General features: G+C 37.4%; 1 protein-coding gene and 1 long non-coding RNA gene across 5 annotated transcripts in view; one reads left to right on the top strand and one right to left on the bottom strand.

Moving 5' to 3' along the window:
• LOC121731317 (polypyrimidine tract-binding protein 1) overlaps positions 1-22,735 on the bottom strand; it is a 468,460-nt gene that overhangs the window by 417,188 nt on the left and 28,537 nt on the right. The window lies entirely within an intron of this gene.
• LOC121731322 lies at positions 35-21,891 on the top strand. Its single transcript, XR_006036212.1, has 3 exons — positions 35-93; positions 19,720-19,722; positions 21,879-21,891. It is a non-coding gene; the product is annotated as an uncharacterized LOC121731322 (long non-coding RNA).

Genomic DNA, 22,735 nt, shown 5'->3' with positions numbered 1-22,735 from the left:
TTATAATTTTATTTTTTATAATACATATTTGTAGTTTCGGATAATGATGGGGGATCGATTCACGGCGCCCCTTTTGCCTTTCCACGGCGCACAGTTTGGGAACCCCCGGCCTAGGCGGTAGGCAACGAACGCATGTCCCTGAGCGAGTGACGGACGCCTGACTAAAGTTACCTGTAACAAAAATAATAAACATGAGATTTTTTGAATCATACAATTATTAGAATAATAAGTAACTTATTTTAATTTAAAATTAATAGTAATGATCACAAAATTAGAATATATTCTATATATATATATATATATATATATATATATATATATATATATATATATATATATATATATATATATATATATATATATATATATATATATATATATATATATATATATATATACAGGGTGTAACAAAAATAAGTGATAATACTTTAGGGTGTGTACGTGTTCCTTGTAGAGAGTTCACTGTGAAAGTGGCAGCTCTGAAAGACGAAAATTTTTTTTTACTTTTGTATGAGTTTCCCCATACAAAAGTGAAAAAATGTTTTGGTCTTTCAGCGCTGCTACTTTCACAGTGAACTCTCTACAAGGAACACGTACATACCCTAAAGTATTATCACTTATTTTTGGTACACCCTGTATATATTAGATCATAATATTAGAATATCTTTACATAACACTTATTAATTAGTAAACAGGTATGTTTTTATGGTGTCAATATTTTAATGTTCATAGTCTACTTTAACAAGTGCCATATCGCAATCGCATCGGGGTAAGATTTTTGGCACCTTTTAAAACACTTCTGTACCCTTATGGCGCTATTTAATTACAATATTCAGCTTCGATATGATTTCGATACCGTCTCGGTATAGGTTATAAAAGAAACAAATTGGTAACAACCAATGATGAAATACTCAAACCAGATATGTTACTACCGCGCGCGTTGTGAAGCTTCAAATACGGCCCAATTGGGCCGTCTGTTGTTTAGTCTGCATCGAGCGCAGTCACGAATTTGCCGCGTCTTGTCTTACCTAAATAAATTGAAAATGACGTCGTGCGTGTATCGAAAATGTACCAATTATGACTCGAAAGTAAACAAAACACATGGAATCTCTTACCACATGTCTTGATTGCAATAAATACCTCGATTATTTACATTTTCAATTATTTTTTCGAACAATCTGGAAAAAATCGAATTTTCGTCATAGCTCAGGCGAAGAAAGAGACAGCGATACGATTCGACGTTTAAAAATAGAACTGTCTCTTTTACGTAAATGGTTTTTCGTATCTTTTGTTTCACTCATCTGTCAAATTTGTCAATGTCTGCAATTTTGAATTTGAAAATTGTTCGGAAGAGATTTAAGCCGGAAAATAGTATGGACGTAACATATCTGTATAAGTACAATATCATTGGTAACAACTAACATCACTAACACCTATCGCGTCTAACATAAACTTATAACCCCAAAAATTTGTGTGAGGTTTTAACGTAAATGGGTCCTATCCGGTCCTGATCGAAGCTGCATTGATATTAGTATGAATAAACAGAATCTGGGTACATTGCATATTTTAGGTTAGAAACTCTAAAACGATATATTTGAAAACGCTCATCAAACTACGTTAGCGACACTTCCACCGGCAAAGCGACGTTAATTAAAGAAGCATAATTTGTTTAACACGAAATAACTCGTCTGCCGTACAACCGGGGACCACACATTTATCCCCCGCCCCCGACAAACGCTAGTAATGAAGCTCGCGGCTCACCTTTTGCAACCGAAATTTTGATAACTATCTACATAATATTATCTTATATATAAAATTCTCGTGTCACAATGTTAGTCACCGTACTCCTCCGAAACGGCTTTACTGATTTTTACCATTTTTTATATTATGCATATTCAGTGGGTCTGAGAATCGGCTACTGGGTACTTTTTATATTGATAAGTGCATTTGCTGAATAAATAATAGTATTAAAATTTAAATTATTACAACTCGAGTCTGACGACCACCATTGTTTGTGCGACGGGATAGCGATGGACGTTGCCATGGTGACATACTTATTTAGTCACTTCAATAAAATAATACGGGCGAAATACCTAATATATATGGCAAAGAAACGTTTGCCGGGACAGCTAGTTATATTTACATTTTTAATTACTACTGGACTAAGTAAAACAATAGGATTTTTGTGCGATCTCGGCAACGCGTCAAATGTATGGTCAAGGTCGTTTCCTCGGGGGATAGCCTTAATGTTGGTTTAAAAAGCTATGGGCATTGCGCACGTGAAACCGAAGGGCATACTAAGCGATATCTTCAGACATAGCATGGAGGTCAACAGTCCAGCTGACGTCACCGCTCGCCAGACAAACACACGCCGAATAACAATTACCGATGTCCAACCAGCACGGAACAAATTAGGAAGGTTCTGGAAGTTATGATTGATGAATCATTCAGTAGGAATAACCTATGAACGTAAAATTTATTATGGAATTTTAACTGATTTAAAAAAGGAAGTTCCATATGTTCGGCTGTGGATATTTTAAGGTTTAAGAAGGATTTTTGACGAAGCACATAAAATGCGTGAGACTTTCTGACGAGTTTCTGATTTCCCATACGCCATTGGATCGCGAGCCTACTTGCAACGAATTAGGCAAAACTATGTAAAAATAATAATTAAGTCATTACAAATACTCAGATAAAAACGTCCGAGTAGTTACTTCATACTTGTAGCGGGTACTTTAATAAGTACTTAAGTTAGTAGCTACTCACTACTTCAGTACAAAATACATGTCGCCTTTAAATTGTGCAACTTGTACGCAACGATCAGCTGATCTATGGTATTTAGACAAGCACATGTACTATCAGAGAAGTTGATTCCTAGGCAGATGGGGGACCCACGTAGTTTGGTCGCGTTATGGCAAACCCAGGCGAAAGATCACAATTGACACGATCCGACCAAATGACGTCGGTCTGTCAACAGCCTAGGAATCGATTTCCTCGATGGTACACAAGCAATCAATTGCTGTTGGATCATAAAGTTAATATACCTAGCGGAAAAGAGAAACAAAGGCCTGAGCAATGGAGATGTCACTATCAGTAACACTGCGTGGTAAAAAGAGACGTGTGATACATGACAGCAGAACTCTCTTTTTTTCGTCCAGTCGGCACGTGCCGCACGTTGACAATTTAATCTGATAGAATTCATGTTCAATCATGCTTGTGTAAGTGTTACATACGTACACATATTTTTCACACAGATGAAAACCAATTTCGGTTTCGTTTGACACCTCGAGATTGTTGCTCGATTCCGCTAGGTATATTAACTTTATGTATTGGATTCACAGAATAGTCACACTTAGGGTTTTCTTCTTTAATGATTTTAATAATGTCATGAATTATAGCTAAATGCAGATAAAAAAATTAATGATGACACTTGGCTTCTGTGTTAACTTTTTTGTAGATAATAATAGAAGATTATTATCTACGGCTATAAAGATTACATTAATGATAGCTTTACGAAAATTTCAAAGTTGCAAAAATTAAGTTTGTGGCTTCCTAGCACGAATGTAGTGTAACCGCTGGAGACAATGATATTACAAAAATGTAGATCTGTCGCAAGTGCTAATTCTGTCTGTCGTTGCGCATCAGAAATGTCTAGGTAGTAAGCCTCGTTGGCCTATGATAGACAGGGAACAATGCAAGCGGTTATGAACGTATAGAGGGGCATATTTGTGTACCTATAACTTCCCATGATCAGTGTGTATCGCATTCATAGATAACCATCAAGACCCAATGTGGAAGACCTTTAAAAACTCCAACAATGATAATGACTATTGAAACTATTTTCTAGCAGAATGGTAAAAACAGTTAAATTCCAAGTAGAATTAAAAGTATGCCAAGGATAAGTTTTAAGCAAATTAGAGAAAATGACGGTATTGCACCAGCATTAATGAAGACGCGCTTACCGCTAATACCTTCACTGCGCGACCTTTAACCGAAAAGGCCTTTGCGTGTTTAACATTTACAATTACCTTTACGCTAATGGATTTTTGACTTTTAACTTATCTATCATCTTGTTTATCAATGTCATTGTTTTTTTGTTCAAGCTTAAATAACTGTATATTTTATTGCTTAAAGGTAAACTTGTTCTAAAATGTGTAGGTACCGAATCCGTAAAAAATGTCAAGACATTTTCAGGAAACCCAAAAATGCTTTTAGTTCTCCCTCGAGAACTACAGTGTATAAAATATATCATTGTTATAGAACCACCTACACAATTTCATGGATAAAAATATGGTACTATTACAGGAAAGCTATTTCTAAGGAAAATGCTAGGTTATTTGTTTTTTTTTTTTATGAAATAAGGGGGCAAACGAGCAAACGGGTCACCTGATGGAAAGCAACTTCCGTCGCCCATGGACACTCATCAGAAGAGCCGCAGGTGCGTTGCCGGCTTTTTAAGAGGGAATAGGGAGGGAATAGGGAATAAGGGAGGGTAGTGATGGGAAGGGAAGGGAATAGGGGAGGATAGGAAAGGGAATTGGGCCTCCGGTAAACTCACCCACTCGGCGAAACACAGCGCAAGCGCTGTTTCACGCCGGTTTTCTGTGAGAACGTGGTATTTCTCCGGTCGAGCCGGCCCATTCGTGCCGAAGCATGGCTCTCCCACGTATGAATTTTACTTTATAACCACTATAAATTACTATTATAAGGTTCATGCGTGGTATTATGCATTGAACCTTATCCGTTTCAGTTGGTCAAAGTATAAACAAAGCCATGCCACTTCCTTACAATTTATAATAAACAGGGTTTGCACTTTGCACTTTATTTTAAAGAGTTATAAACTATAGTAATTTACAATTTAAAAACCGCATTTTAGTGTCTTAGTGGTCGTGGGTAGGTGTAGAAACAATGCTCTATTTTCACCCTTGGATTTATGTTCTAGCGTTGAAGCAACAAAATATTTTTTTCGAATAAGGTGTGAGAAATTGTTTGGCTTTAAAAAAGGTGACCCACGCATAAAATGTGCCATGTCAAAATTTGTCCCGACCACTACTTACATTTTATGTATATTAGAAGTACATAATATAATAAAATATACTGCTATTACGAGGTCTCTACTAAAAATTATCTTGATTACTTATAGTGTAGACTCTAGACAGTCTAATTTTGATACAACTACATAACGCATTACTACTTAAATAGATACAAACGTCAACGAAAGTAGGAAGCCATTTTACTAATTAACACAGAAACTACGAATAATAAAAGTTTTTTATTATTCAATAGACTTCACAGAGGCTGTAAAAACAAGTACTTATGTAAGAGGAAAGATAAACATCACACAGTGGTACTGAACAAAATTTAATATCACTGTCTGTCGGTATTACTAGACGACTGGATCTCAATTTGAAATAGTTTGTGGTCATTGCATGTGCATTTAAGTAATCAAATACAACGGAAGGACCCGAAGCGGGAGGCAAATAAAATGGAGCCGTAAATATATTAGCAATAAAACACATTGTCGTCGGAACGGCCAATAAAAGATAGATACGACGCAACAGATCCCCACGAATATGTTCGCAGGCTCACTCACAGTTACTAACACTCGCAATTCATTTTGCGAACTGAATATATTACGATTCAACATGAGATACTGAACTCTATCGCATGGACATAAGGATCGTGTTCCTTTTGACCGAGTTCGGAGGAATAGCAAAGGAAATCCCCCTCTAAGCCGACAACGTTTTCAATCCTACCCTAATAAACATGAGGTCCAGAATTGTTTTTTTTCCTTGATACCAGCGGGGCTAAAATGGTCACATTTAGCAATTCCTCTCAATCAATTCAGCAAATGAATTGTCAAAACTGTCAAACTGACAAATGTCAAATCAGTACAACAAAACAGAAATGAATTGCAATCAGAGTTGCATTTTGCGATTTTAGAAAAATGAATCATATTATGATTCATATCATGATTCTTCAAAGTGACCATTTTAGCCCCGCAGCATTTATCAATCCTGAATAGTGATCACTAGATGCTGTAAATGTCACTTTGGTGCACTTTGACACCGCAGTACATACTTCTAAAATATGATACTGCAAAGTTATGGAGTAGTTAACTAAGGTAGGTACTGAAGAGGTTATCGCATTATATATTACAACAAATATACTTACTAGCATTTAAATAAAAACTACTGAATGGAGTTTGACTAAATTTGGCATCTTATAATTCAGGTGAATATCTTTTTTGTCTCGAGAAACTATTTTTTCTTGTGGGATGTACCTATATGTAGGATATAACGAGAAAATACACGCTTATAGAGTATAAAAATTTAAATTATTATTACAGTAAGACCTAATGTTTTACGTAATATCAGGTAGAGTATAATATTATACTTAAATATTAATTTAATTTTCTTGCGCAAAAAGTAATAAACTTGCAGAGAATATTCGCGTTTATATGAGGTCGTATTACCTAGAAACATTAATTTCATACTTAATTATGATTAGATATAAAATTTAATTTTTACCTACTTTGTCAAACATTAAAACAACATCTACCTATTTTTTAAACCCCTGAGTATAGTTTATTTCAATTGTTTCTACTTAAGTAGTACTTATACTTCGTGACTGAAACTTTCATGATGTAAAAGAGCGTTTTAAAAAGTAAAGTAGCAAAATATCAGCAATTTTAAATTTGGAAACCAGATAGTAATCGCATCCGCAGAGCAAGGGGCTTACATCGACTTGATAACGAATTGAAAACTCCGAGAAATATCACCTTAGCGACGAAAATTCCTGTTAAAAAATTGAGAAAAATGTAAAATATCATAATAAATATGCCTAATAATAATTTTCATCGGATATTTTGTTTATTTATGATGTTGGTCCTTTTTTACGCTTCTCTTTTTCACGCAACAAAGACCATACACATTATTATTTAGTGGCAAAAAATAATAATAACTTTGAGAAGGACATTTTACTACGTATACCAGCGGCCGCCCATCAACAGTAGAGAAGGTTCACGACCCTTAACATGCAAAAACAGCAATATTGCCTGTTGAAATGTAGCATCTACTTGTTTATTTATTCAATGTTTATTCATAGTTTATTCAATGTTTTTAAAACATTTCGTCGTCAACATTTTCACGAAAGTTCAATTTGAGGTAAATTCTTTTCACCGTAAACGTAGCCATTCTTAGCGATTATAGTTAGGTATGAACGGGCACTCACACCACGTGCACCTAATGAGAAGTGCAATTTAAACTCTACCACAGTCATTAACACTACAGCGCGTCATCGCTTTGTGTCTCGTTCTTTCAAATATACACCGCGGTTCATAGTTGAATTTCGAGACAATTTTGCAGCTATTCTGCGTCGCAAAATTGAAATTCTGTTTATTCTTTACTTTTCATATAAATTGTCGTTTTATAACCTTACTAATATTATTAGACTTGAGAATTGGACTCTATACCTAGTCATCAAAAGAAGTGTCTGAAACAGAAGCTTGCAGTCAGCACCTATATAATGACCCCTACTTAAATCATCAGTGATCGATGAAGAGGCCGATGATAATGTTAAATATCATTCACATTGTGTACTTTGGACAAGGACAATGTTTTGAGAAGAACTGGTTTTTTCAAAGCTTTCAATTTTTTAGATGCCACATTTAATGATGGCCCCTAAGGTGCTTAGCAAAATTATACGAGGATGGACCCCTACGAAGTTTTACCTACATTTTATTTCTTATGATTTCTCTCCAGCTGTTAGACACCTGTGAGGTTTTGGTAATTCAGATGCATAGCTGCTTAAACAAAACTAAACATACTACTTTTTAGCTAAAAATTATATAGGACGCAAAAGGGAAAACGCAAATAATAATTGTGCTACAAAAATTCCAAATAAAAGAAACGTCTGAAATATCCGTGTTACTCGGTCAATGACATGATAATGAGGACTGCATAGGAATACCTACATCCAGCCACGTAGACTTGAACATAACTAGTGTTCTATTATTATTAGTGTTTTTTAAGTACCGTCACAGAAATTGGTCCACAGGCGGGACCTACTTAATTTGGTAGCGCTATATCAAAACCCAGCCGTCAGATCAATACAAATATTGAATGGACATAACCCATAGAACCACCATAATATGCGTATTTAAAACAACCATAATATTCACTTGGTACAAACATATTGTTGACTTGTGTCGTATTGCAATAATTCTTAACTGACAAACACTGATTTTCAATGGATCTTTTCGATCAGTCACAAATGATCTGTTATGAACTGTTCTTTTTTTATGAGATAAACAAACGGCCCATTCGTTCCGAAGCATGGCTCTCCCACGTCAAATCTTCTTATGGAGGCTTCTTGTATTTGATTTCTAGCAAACCAGATTTAAATTATCAAGGATGGAAACGATCCATCGTTAATGAAAAAGGACATCTATACGCTTAACGAGCTTTTGCCCGCGGCTGCGTTGACTATTCGGGTAAATAAATTGCTGCCTACTGCACACTACCACTCCTGCGCATCTCACTTTCACACTCCTTTCACTCAGGTAGCCCTAGGTAGCCCTGTAGGTTCCCCAGACACCTAACTTCAGCTAACCGAACCTTTACAGCTGGCCACCAAGCATAATTGTCGAAGGCCCCCTCTGTGTCCAGCGATACCACAACAGAAAATATTTTCTCCTTCTCTCTCTTCTTTCTGATGTGGTTCACTAACCCATAGAGGGCGTCTTCGGAGCACCTTTGGGCATAAAAGCATATTGGTTGGGTTTTATTTTGGACAACTTGTAGAATCTGAGTCGGACGACCATCAATCGCGGTGATTATCTCAGTTCACTCACCTCCAGTCTCCAGTCTCAGACGAGCATCAGATCAGTCATCGCAGAGGACAGGACCCAAGAGTAATAGAGAGAGATCTTTATAAAAAAAATAAGAATGTCTGACTGTCCCTGGCTAGCTTTTTTGGATGTCTTAAGTCGTCATAGACGTAAGAACGACCAGCGGTCGTTTTGGAAGACATCAAGTGGTAAAGTCCTTCCTAATATTCGTTAAATTATGTACATTGCTAATATTTTTATTTTATACTTTACGGCTATTATAGGAATCCGTCTTCTTCAGTTTTCAGGATATATAATCATAATCTGTATCGATTTTCCACATGCGGGTTTTCTGACAAACAAGGATGTATGGGCATTGGGCAATACTTGCAACAAAATAAACTAATCGTGACCGATAAGTAGCGAGATATGTTACAAATTAACGAGAACGTATTTAGATATCTTCTTCTTTCGCAAAGACTCCTAAGAAGTGCTTAAAACTGTTAAGACAGCAATTGTTACAGTTTCACGCCTGCAAGCAGCTGTCAGACAGTCAAACATTATTCGTGGAAGTTGTCCTGCAGGTCCTAATGGGACCCAATTCAGTATTTAATTAGGAATGGGATTGCTATCTACTATAATATGTGCTGTTATAGTGTGTTGTGTGAATATTGTATTGTAACTTCAGAAGTTTTTAACATAGTTTTGATCCTGATTACATTGAACTGTATTACGATGTAGACAGAAGTAGACGATTAAAGCACCGTCATATAAGAAAGGCCTATGATGCTCTCGGAAGACTGTCTAAAGCAATTTCCTGCAATTATCATTAAGTTTATTAGAACATAATATGATATTGATTATTGTGACACCAACTATGGTACTCCGGTGGCGATGAGGGTTATGATTAACATTTTAATTAACTGCGATGATTATAAGTACTATTAAAATGATAGAGCCAGTCTCCAGAGTGTATTTTTTTGAACCAAGAGCAGTTTCGATTGCAAGAATGTCATTTATGTCATCAAATAATAATAATAATAATAATAAAATCCCACACCGATTTCGGTGACGGTGGCCGGTTTCATTGATACTAGGCCAGCTACGCAGGAGTAATTTTATAGTGCCCAAGTGTGTGCGCAGTACACAAGAGCACTCTCTATTCCTTTACTCTCATAACCCAGTGGGACGGAAGACCGACACGACCGGCGAGAGATCAGGCGCAGGACCGACTTTTTACATGCCCATCCAACGCATGGATCATCTTACTTGTCAGACAATCAGGTGATCAGCCTGCATTGTCCTAACCAAACTTGGAAATAACATGTTTCCAACGCGGGATTCGAACCCACGACCTCCGAGTCAAGACCCGCGCTCTGTACCACTAGACCACGGAGGCGTCATCAAATAATGAATGTATTAAAACAAAAATATATATTACTAGATGTCCCGCGCGGCTTCGCCCGCGTAAATTAGAAATTTTACAGAATCCGTAGGTACATTTTCCCATAAAAAATATATCCCCCGTTTTTCCCACATTTTCCTGAGTTTCTTCTGTCGTATTAGTCTTAGAGTAATAATATAATATAACCTTCTCGATAAATGATGAGTCTTACTCGATAAATGATCTATCTAACACTGAGATAAGTTTTTAAATCGGACCTGTAGTTTCTGAGATTGACGCGTTCAAGCAAACATACTCTTCAGGTTTATAATATTAGGTAGATATAGATTTTTTTTAATTATCGGTTGACAAACTCGAGTCTCGATCTAAAAGACTATGAAATGGTATAATATGGTAGTGATGATGATGATGATGAAGAATGTAATTTGCATAGTAGCATATGCTTTCTGTTCTTAAAACAACGCCGAAACTCCCAAACTTGTATCTATAAAGAATCAGGAATTCTCTCAGCACCTTCCGAACCACGGTATACCAGGTATATCTCGGTGCAAAATCTTACTTGTTGGTAGCATATGCTTAGAATACTTCTCACGAAACCGAAGTCACCATATGTTTCCCTATAAGTTTTGAGGAGTTCCCTCGATTACTTATGGATCCTTCATCAGATCACCACTTTTCTGAATATAATACCAAATTGGGATGATACCCTATATACCAAAAGAAAAATTTTGAAAATCGGTTAACAAACGGCGGAGTAATCGTTGAATATAAGAAAACGAACATAACACCTCCCCCATTTTGAAAGTCGGTTAAAATTGTAGCCTATGTGTTATTTATTTAATATTTTAATCAGCACATGAATTGAATAACAAAATTTTTTTCAAATTAATCGTAGCACCATCTGTCAGAACAAACTAAAATTGAAATAGAATAATATTGAATGCGATGATAGCGCCGTCCGCCGGATCTAATGTAAAACATTCCAAAATCAACAACTCCTTATAAATAAGAAATTAATTGAAAAAACATTTTCCAGTAGACCAAACTGTAAATCTAAACCATTCTCGAATCTCCACGAACACACACAAAAAATTTCATCAAAATTGGTCCAGTCGTTTAGGAGGAGTTCAGTCACATACACACGCACACAAGAAATATATATATTAAGATTTTTATTTTACATATAGTATAAAATCATTGGAATAGACGACAATGACTATAATTTATAAAGTGTACAATATTTTTTAATTACTGAATAGTAAAGTAATAGGTGTTTACCAATATTTTCCCCCAAACAATTTCCCCGAATAATATTGCAATGAGTTATTATATGTGCATTTTATTGAAGTCGAAACGCAAAATTACCCGAATAATCATGCAATAGACAATAATGATCAGAGCTTAACCTACTCCAGAACGATAAGTTGCGTTTTGCTTTATTTAAAAAAAACCTTCGGTGGTAATTAAATATTGTTAAAATAGCAAGATAGGAAAAAAATTAGCTTTCATTTGAGATATAAAAAGTCTTTGATGCTTTTTTTTTTGACGGAGTTATTAACAAAAATCAGTTCAGTCAGGCTCTCCTGAACATTTTCATTTTTACGATTGTCCGATTATTCGGTGGGGGCGTCGATATAGATTTAAATTTTCTTCGATTGTATACTGGGGTGTATTTTATTTCAGCCATATTTTACTTCCGACCAAAAGGTAAACATTGTAGAAATGCAAATGTAAGCGGAACATAAAAATCTAAGCAATAAAGATAAAGTCGGGTGACCAACGTATTTTAGCCATAACCATTACGGCAAAATTGATTTCAATTTTATGGTTTCTGCTCCCCTGCATCCAATCATTGTTATCGCTGTGTGCTATTAAAATGTAATGAGACGAAGCGTTTTAGAGTGTGACCTAAATATCCATCGATTCCGTCGCCGCCGGGAGTCAATCTTTATTTACCCAAATAAAAGGAAACTACTTGTTATCAGAAAATTAAGTTTTCAGCTTATCGTTGTAGAAAATTTCGCAACGTCAACAGCGAGAAACAAGTAAGTATTAAATAAGGATTTGTATTAAATATAGCTATTTACGAGACCGTTTTTCAACTCAAAAAAGGTATAGTTTCGCTTCTTGAATAAAATTCATAATTCGTAAGTAAGCAATCTATCAAACTTGAAACTAACATAATAGGTCAATAATGCAAACTAAATACTAAATAACTATTTTCGCATTTCTAGTTAACCGTGCCTATAATAAACGATAGGTAAACATAGCTCGATCAAAATCCTAAATGCATTAGCGATTTGTGCACTGAAGCGCTCTAAGACATCCTTGCAAGCTGTTAGGCAATATCTTGGTCTCATGGAGCCCTGCCAGACTACGGTTACACCGATTGTAATGACCACTAACTGCACATGATCTATGTGTAAATAGATAAGGACGGAAATAGTAGTTATATTTGAGTTGAATAGGGACGGGGACATAGCTAAAATTGTGGAGACCCGGACATTAGAAAATGTCATTTTATTCGTATTTTATCGAATACCGAGCAAAGCTCGGTCAAACAGCTAGTCAATATTATAAATGAGAATGTTTGTCTGTCTGTCTGTAACCTCTTCAAACCCAAACCTGAACCGATTTTTCTGAAATTTAGTATGGAGATCCTCTTCAAGGGAATGCAAAGTTGGTAGCTATTAAAGGCCTGTTTCATCACTTTCTGATAAAGTGCCGAATAGGATATTCACTACTTTTTTGACAGATTCTCCATACTTGATCTGTCAAGTTAATTGGTGCATAGCCCATTCGTCACTTAAATCAGTAAGTCGTGAAACAGGCCTTAAGTAACGTATTGCTGGTATCTGAAGGAGTATTATACATGTCTACCTACATTGTATAATGTATAGGTATACTACGTTTAGAGGAAACCGACTACAAAGAGAGCCACTCGACATATGCCGACTGTTCTCGACGTCTTGGGGTAACTATCTTGAACTATAAACTCCACTTATAAATAACTTATAATAGGCGTATAATATGTACATGGATGACAATTTCTACGTAATCTATTTACTATCATTATTCAAATTAAGTTCCAGTTAACAGTTCGATTTCGGTAAATAAATTTCCCGCGTTTGAACAACTATAAATAGCTCAAGTTTGGTTGGGCTTAGGGTTAGACGATGCAATGCAGGCCGATCACTGTATTTAGAGAGTATTACTTAGTTAAGGTACACTTCGGCTCTACAAAAAATTACTTCAGCTTTCAGCAAACAAAAACGCAATCGATTAGAGAAGCTATTAAGTAAATTAATAAACTATTAGTTTACAAACTGGTTATAAATTATATTTTACCCATTGCAAAAAATAACGTGACCTTTCACCTTGCTAAGCTAGCATTAGCGTAATAGTTAGTAGATACTGGAATAAACACAAAAATGACGTTTTGACGTGGGAGAGTCATGCTTCGGCGCGAATGGGCCGGCTCGACCGGAGAAATACCACGGGCTCACAGAAAACCGGCGTGAAACAGCGCTTGCGTTGTGTTTCGCCGAGTGAGTGAGTTTACCGGAGGCCCAACCCCCTACCCTTTTCCCTTCCCTACCCTCTTCTATTTCCTTCCCTACCCACCCCTATTCCCTTCCCTACCCTCCCTTATTACCCTGTACCCTCTTAAAAGGCCGGCAACGCACCTGCAGCTCTTCTGATGCTGCGAGTGTCCATGGGCGACGGAAGTTGCTTTCCATCAGGTGACCCGTTTGCACGTTTGCCCCTTATTTCATAAAAAAATGATGTTTCATCTGAAATTGCTGTTTTGAATCTAGCCGCAGAGGCGAGCGGTAAGTGAACTATTGATCATGTAGGTACCCTAGGGGCAGAAGCTGACAGCTCTCTTGTCCCGTGCACGATTTTAATATAACATTACGAAAGGGTCCTCTCGCTCTTTATACGAGTTTTCAAAAGATTTATGCCAAAAAGGTTTCAGGTCTTTTATTGCGGGACCCTTTTAATTATAATTTGTAATAAAATAATCACGTTCCAACTGTCTCTTACGTTAATTTACGGAGTATTTTTTCACGAGGTTACAAATTTCCTGATAATTAGTTATTTTTATGTAATTTAATTTAAAACGAAGCAGCGAAAATAAACCTTGCCATGCAATATTGTTTTTGGTTTACAAAAAATCATCACATAATTTTAGAAGTTATTACAGATTTTAGGATAAAATGACCAAAAGTCATCATTATATTTCAGTTTGTTTAGATATATCAAGAGCCACCACGATAGCGACATAATGGTTCGTTACTTTCAACTAGGCAAGTTGTCCTAAAAGTTTAATGCTTAATTTACGCAACAAAAATTAAAAACAAAAATTAAACAACGTACAAAATATATCCACAGCGTAATACTACACAGTACACACTACACACTCTCGGGCGGCGGGCGCAATCAGGCAAAAAGCAAGTAAACCTAGTTAGCCCGATCAATTTTGAACAAATGAAACTAGCTGATCCAATTTGGCACGCGTCGACCACGTGCTAGTGATGTGAACTGATATTTAATTAAGAGTCCGTACAAACCGAGCGTTAATGACTTCATAATTACATGGTCTAATGTAGTTTTGTAACGAGAAAAACTATATAATATTATGATTTTGATTATTATTTGCTAATAATTAAGCTAAATTACTTAGTTAAATTACAGATCTGAAGGAGTAATTAGTAAGTACACTACATATTATGTCTACAAAACAAGTAGCAATGATCAAATTGTAATAGGTACGTCTAGTAAAATAAAGAAGCGGAGACACAAAAGTAGAGTTCAAGCTTCTAGACCTAGAGCAGAGGTTCCCAAACTTTTTCTTCTCAGAGACAACTTTAAACATTTTGCAGGATCTAGTGGACCCCCTGTAGCTATTACATTTACTATCTTACTTCCAAAACCCGAAAAGTATATGTCTATGAAAATCTGTGTTGTGGCTGTTTTTCAATCAATTATGAGTTACACTCTTTCTGAATATGGAATATAATAATAATATCTATGGACGCTTCACACCACGTCAGTCTGGCCCCGTGCTAAGTACCTGAAGGACTTGTGTTACAGGTACCACACAACGGAAATATATTTAATACTTTTATACTATACATATATTTAAGATTTTTATTATATCATACACATATTTAATACACATCCATGACCCAGGAACATTGAAAAACTTTTTTTTTCCGTCGGCGGGATTCGAACCCGCGACCCCCGGCTTGAGTTGCCACACACTCTAACCATTGAGCCACGGAGGTCGTCATATGCAAGTTCTTACAAAAACAATTTCTGAGCTTCTCATGATATTGTCTGCCTATATTCATAGAAGTCAAGTCTGGTCACCTAATACATTTCTATAGACCCCCGCGGATCCATATTTTTTTTCCACGCAAGCTTAGACCTATACTGGGTTCCCGTGGACCCCTGGGGGTCCACTTAGAAGACTTTGGGAATCAATGATCTAGAGCTACAAGCTTCAAAATAACCCTTGGTAAGTCTACAGTCAGACACATTAAATAATAATCAACCTAATAACATAAAACATAAAATGGGGTACTGTGATTCTGTCACGGTAGAGAGCGTCTCGGGCGTTACGGGTCCACACACACCGTGTTCCGGTAGACATGCTCGATAATAATACTTAATAATAACTCCCGCACCGGTTTCGGTGACGGTGGGCAGTTTCATAGAAACCACGCCAGTTATACAGGAGTAATTTTATAGTGCCCGAGTGTGTGCGCAGTACACAAGAGCGCTCTCTATTTCTTTACTCTCATAACCCAATGGGACGGAAGACCGACACGACTGGCGAGAGATCAGGCGCAGGACTGACTATTTTCATGCCCATCCGACGGATCATCTTAATTGTCAGACAATCACGTGATCAGCCTGCATTGTCCTAACCAAACTTGGAAATAACATGTTTCTAACGCGGGAATCGAACCCACGACCTCCGAGTCAAGAGCCACGCTCTAAATCACTGGACCACGGAGGCGTTGGTCGCTTTCATGCTCGATAGTGATGCGATCGGTGTCTGCGAACTTCGTTCATTCATCATACACTCATCGCTCTTTCGGGAATATTCCGATGACAATGTTCGAAGGAAATTAAGTACGTTGATGGACCAACTTTGATGTATGTTCTAAATGTTTTGGTACGTTAGATACGTATGTACTGAAAGCCTAATCTAATTTAATAATGAATATTTATCTTTTCAACAACGATGTTAACTGGATACCGTTTTGACATCGGTTAATCAAAAGATCTATACTCCACTCGGGCTAACTTGTCGCTAGCGGTCGTTGACTCTCTGTCAAAAACTTGTCATTTTCCATATAAAACCACGATAAACAATATCTCATTGTTAATCGCGGTTTATATGGAAAATGACAAGTTTTTGACAGGGAGGCAATGACCGCTAGCGACAAGTTAGCCCGAGTGGAGTATAGTGAAAACAAGCTCCTGTCAAAAAACCTCACAGTTACCAAAATTAAGAATTGACAGAAACTTTGTCAAACGTCGAACAAAACTTTTTGTTTAGTGTTTGTGCTCGTGCTGCCGTCTAGCGTGAAAACATTGCAGAAATATATCCTACAAGATGACGCCCGCAACTTCGTTGCGCCCAAATTTGTTTATCGCGCAGAAATCGTCCATACGGGATAAAAATTATACTACGTCCTTTCCCGGGACTCAAAGAATCTCCATACCAAATTTTAGCTATACCGGTTCAGCGGTTTAGGCGTGAAGAGGTACCAGACAGACAGACAAACTAAGCAAACAATTGTCCCTTCTCATTGAAGGGGGAGCAAGAGATCCCATATAAGGGGCTGGAAAAAAAAGACAGACAAGTATGTGTTGCAAAAAATGTAATTAAAGATTATGAGAATTAGAAATTGGAGGAATTTGTCGACTGATTAAAACAAACGTCGAATGAATTTAAAAGGAAAACCAATTCAGAAATTTAAAGATTTACCGTCATCCCTAGACACGTAAAAAACTCTTATTAAACAAAACGATAAAAGTTTATATCTTTCAGGGTTGTCAGAAATCCGTTGAATTTTAGGGCTGCTGTTTTGGATTATTGGAATGAATTAAAAAAATTAAGAAAAAGTTGAGTTTTTAATATGTATTGCACTTGGCAAGTAAGGCACAGTACAAACTGTGCAGCAGAAGTATAAAAGTCTACGAAATAAATAGCTGCACTCCATGTGTGCCAACTGCCAGCCGAAGTTTTAACGACAGCAGGCAACTTAGAAAGGAGCTGAAAGGAGCTCCTACGCCGCGCCGGTCTATTATTCCTCCGTCTTACGAATTTTTTATCAGTACACGTGTCCTGACGAGTGTTTAACATTTAACCGCACAACGCCACCAAAAAATTTGACTTCACGAACACATTTTATATCCCTGTTCACGAATGTTAGGCAACCGTATTGATTTCACTGAGTCAAATCAGCTTAATTTAATTAGTATGACGATTAAGTTTCAGGAGATTATTATTGAAGGCACGTGTAACATCGCTCATGTATTCTTCGCTATGGGAACACCCGGTACTTATAACCTGGATTAGTTTAAGTAAGGATTCATTTCACCTGAAATGTCTACGTGAAATATTTTGGAGTTATCACTAAGAATAAGAAGTATGTCTGTCAGTCTGGTACCTCTTCACGCCCAAACTGCTGAACCGATTTAGCTGAAGATACTTCGAGTCCCTAGAAAGGTTTCCGCGTGGTAAATGAATATTGGCGCGACGGGTACGGGCAACGGTAAACGAATATTTACCGACTGTAAAAATGGAACATTTATGTCATAAATAAAAATGTGTCCGCATTCTATCACACATTTTTTATCTTTATTAAACGTACTTCCACATTTATTATAAATGAAGAAGTGTATCTGTGTGTGTGTTTGTTGAATCTTTAAAAGAGAGTAAAGAGAGTGGGATATAACTTTCCCTCCTATCCGGCGGTCTAATATCCATCTTACTTATATAAATATTCGATCTGGTCACGTGTCGACGCGAACATACCATTTTTACCCTTCCCAAAAAAGTTGACCACGTGGCCAAAGAAATTCACTCCAAAAATAAGTTTATCTGACCTCATTGGGCACACAATCCAACATTTGTTTAGTAGGTACGCACGTGCGGAGCTGAACCCTCGAACGTATTTGTTCGCCACTTATCAGGCAAGCGGCAAGCCCCCATCGGATGCTTCTTTTTATCCTTCTTGTCTTATCGCGATAAAAAACCTGATTCATAAGCTCCTCGGAAAAAAGGAATGGGTTGCTAACTTGGTGTGACCTTGATGAAATGCCTGAGACATACCTGGCATTTAGAAAAGTACTTCGGCAAGTGGCCATATTTTTGGGCACGTTTTTGAGTGAAAATGAACAGTATCGACTGTTTGGGGCCAATAAGATATATTGTGAAGTTTGACATTACAGCCAACACAGCTTTTTCATATGGTGCAGTATTTATTATCCTGATGGCTGATTCCTGCCTGAGATTTTCCTGTGGCGTTATAAAATTGTTTTTACTACGAAAAAATTTATGAATCTGGTCAAAGATTACGATTTAATTTACATAACAGCTGGCTTCATAATACTCTCTCAACCTTTGTCCGTAATGGATAAGGGATTACGAATATGAAGAGAGAGAGAAGATTGCATCATGGTTATTCATCAAATTGGCATTGTGAAGAGGCCTTTATAACCGAAGTACAGACACAGTCGATTTTGCTTTCCAACATATCGCTACCGTGGTGTAAATAAAGCCGCAAACTAACTGACGTACAAATATATTGCAGACGGGAGTGAAGTCGGAACCCGACAAATATGCGGTCGTATGACTGATACGATACTCACTAGTTATATTATGTAGAGTTCATCTTATGAATCGTGAGCTACGAAAATAGAGTAGTTTTTGATTCCCATAACTTCTGTTGGTATAAAATAAAATAAAAGTATAAAGTGTATTCTACGAAAAGAATGTGCAATATTATCAATAATAATAATAATATGTATGGACGCTTCACACCACGTCAGTCTAGCCCCGTGCTAAGTACCTAAAGGACTTGTGTTACAGGTACCAGACAACGGAAATATAATTTAATACTTTTATATTATACATATATTTAGGATTTTTATTACATCATATTTAATACACATCCAGACCCGGGAACATTGAAAACTTTTTGCTCCGTCGGCGGGATTCGAACTCGCGGCTTGAGCTACCAACGCGTTCACCACTGAGCCACAGAGGTCGTCATCTACTATCTATTTTTCACCTATACTAATATTATAAATGCGAAAGTATCTCTGTCTGTATGTCTGTCTGTCTGTCTCGCTTTCACGCCAAAACTACCGAACCGATTGTAATGAAATTTTGTACACAGATAGTCTAAAGCCTGAGAAAGGACATAGGCTACTTTTTAACTGGAAAAAGGGTTGTAAGGGGGTAAAAATCCGTAAATTTGTTCAAATTAAGTTACTTCCAAAAACACATAATAGATGGCGCCGTGCCGTCTCCTACATCGCGCTGACGCTTGCGCAAAAGTCTTTCTATAAGAGGTGGTATCATCTTACGTTCGATTTTCGGTTTTTTCGATTGTCATTTCTTTATTTACTTTATTAAATTATAACTTTGTACTTTATCTATGCAGTGATGAGTGACGTAACCTTAAACCTATCAATGATAAATAGTTTATGGGTGAAGTTGTGTAATTGGGGGGCTAAATATACTTTAAAATTTGGCATAAATAAAGTTTAATTTCAAAAAATTAAATAAGTTATGTGCACACTGCACAGCTGTTTTTGGGTGTTTTGATTTAAGGGTACCAGGGATTTTTTATAAAAGCTTTTGACACCAATTTTGTTGTTTGAACATCGCGCGCTATAAACTGAGGTCCACGCGGACGAAGTCGCGGGCAACAGCTAGTAAGTTATAAATAAAACATTATAAGTAATTTCAAATTTGCAATACTTGATTTGCTGCTATGTATGTTTTAGATTTTTACATAAAACATTCAAGCAGTCACAAAACAGAAGTTCAAAGTCAATCTAATATTTTATATTAAAAGCAAAATGTGTAGGTAGCCAGAAGCCCATAACCAATAACGTTTATGACCAAAATCCCTAATCTCAACAAAAATAAATACCCTAGAAGCAATATCAGCTTGTGCACATAAAAACATCGGTTCGCACTAAAACCTCATCAATAAGTAACCTCGTAAGTCGTAACCCATTTGTTTCTATTTACAGTGTTTAGAGATGGGGGCTCAATACGTGGCCGTTACGAGGATTTAACGTCTCACTCCGGAGCCGAGTATGATGTCGGTTCTACTCCGGGCATTCCGAAACATTCCGCCACGAATTCCCGCTCAACTTTTCCCGCCCTAAATGGAATAGCGCTTGTCGTAAAACGCCGCTAAACTCGCCAAATTCGAAGTCGGATAATGAAGAATTTTCTCATGAATTCTGATTCGAGAATTTTTCGCTTCATCGGTTTTTAATTTCTTATAACATCTTTCCACCTTTTTGTTCGAGAGCTTTAGTTTCAGTTAACGCTCGACGGGGTAGGGTTTTGATTGCCCTAATGAGCTTAATAAAATACTTCTCAGTTTAATAAAGTTGCAACAAGAGTCTTTCGAGTCTAGTTAGCTCGTGAATTGCCGTTAAATTGGCCTCATTTAAGAATCTTATAGGAGGGAGGAGAGTATAGTTTTATACGTGGGAGACCCATGCTTCCGCACGAATGGGCCGGCTCGACCGGAGAAATACCACGTTCTCACAGAAAACCGGCGTGAAACAGTGCTTGCGCTGTGTTTCGCCGAGTGATTGAGTTTACCGGAGGCCCAATCCCCTACCCTAATCCCTTCCCTACCCTCCCTTATTCCCTTCCCTACCCTCCCTTATTCCCTTCCCTTCCCATTCCTACCCTCCCCTATTACCCTATTCCCTCTCAGAAGGCCGGCAACGCACCTGCAGCTCTTATGATGCTGCGAGTGTCCATGGGCGACGGAAGTTGCTTTCCATCAGGTGACCCGTTTGCTCGTTTGCCCCCTGATTTCATAAAAAATCATTTTTATAAATCGTCATTAGTTGCAAGTTGCAGGAATACTTAAACTTTTACTACGAGGACATCTCCTCAGCTTAATTACGTCACCAACTACATATTAAACTGCTAAACTATCCTAGTAAGTATGTCATTTTCCGAGCCTCGAATTGTTCCTATCAAAATACCAAATTAAAATCGATTCTGTGATTTAAGCGTGAACTGGCCAGACATTTTCGCATTAATTATATCCACGTGGACTGTACACAACATCTCTATTTGCAGTACAAGTAACAGCCATGCCTGATGCCACACGACGCGGTGCGGTGCCGCACCGAAGGTCATCTTGCCGGACTACCGGCCACACGGCGAGTGCGGTGCCGCAACGTTTTGCAGTACTGTAGCAGCGACGGACTCGAGCTCCACCAATACAATATACAACCCTCCCCACCTCGTCTCGATTCCGGTGCGCGTGCGGTGCAGAGCCGGAGCGCACCGGACGGCGCCGTGTGCCGTACCATACATTTTTATATGTAGGAAACCGGAGCGGCACTGGTCAGGCGCCGCACCGCATCGTGTGGCAACTGGCATGGTACTAACACGGCAACGATTATAAGCTTCAAAGGCGATCGATTCTCGAAATTCAGCCCGTAACCCGTTAGTGCCATCTGGGGGGCGCCATCACTTACAGTTTACAGGACAATAAACAAATCGGAGAGGAAAGACGTTAACGAGTCACACCAGATGTTCGCAGCAGGAACTAACGAGGTGGGGTAATTAGTCCAAAACGATGATACGCCTTTGTTCGAGGTCGATCGAGAACTGGGAACTTGGGTACTTATTACCCTGCGAGGTCTGGGAGGGTTATTACGCAGCAATAACAGGTTATTACAATGTCTAATAGACCAATCTTCCTAATATCTTGCTCAGTTTTATGTAAGTAGGTTGGCGTAGTGCAGTAGGCAAGTGGAATACGAAAATAATGCAGTTTAATAAATATATTGGTACTTTTAATTGAATTGTAACAATTAGATACTATGAAAAAAGAGAACTAAAATTAATTAATAAGTAATTTGAATCTGGCTAGTCATCCAACAAGATGATGTTCTAGTTGGACAAATTCCCATATAATGTCATTGTTTTGGACCGATTACTCATTAATACCAGATGTTTTAAATAATATTACTATTGACCTACTGTTTAGTGTTATGGGCATGCTCGATACCCGATAGTATGACCTCAGCTGTCGTGACACCATCCATTAACAAGGTTAAATGTAATATTTGAATCATCGCATTCAATATCATATTTAAAATATCGAATCAGTCAAGGGCAGCATTGTAGAGTTTTAAATAATACCTCTAGAGAGAAGACTAAAGAGATACGTTTGTGAGATGTGAGCGAGCACTTGACCAGA

Source organism: Aricia agestis, chromosome 10, assembly GCF_905147365.1.
Source record: "Aricia agestis chromosome 10, ilAriAges1.1, whole genome shotgun sequence".
Taxonomy (NCBI): domain Eukaryota; kingdom Metazoa; phylum Arthropoda; class Insecta; order Lepidoptera; family Lycaenidae; genus Aricia; species Aricia agestis.
This window is presented reverse-complemented; position numbering and strand designations above follow the sequence as displayed.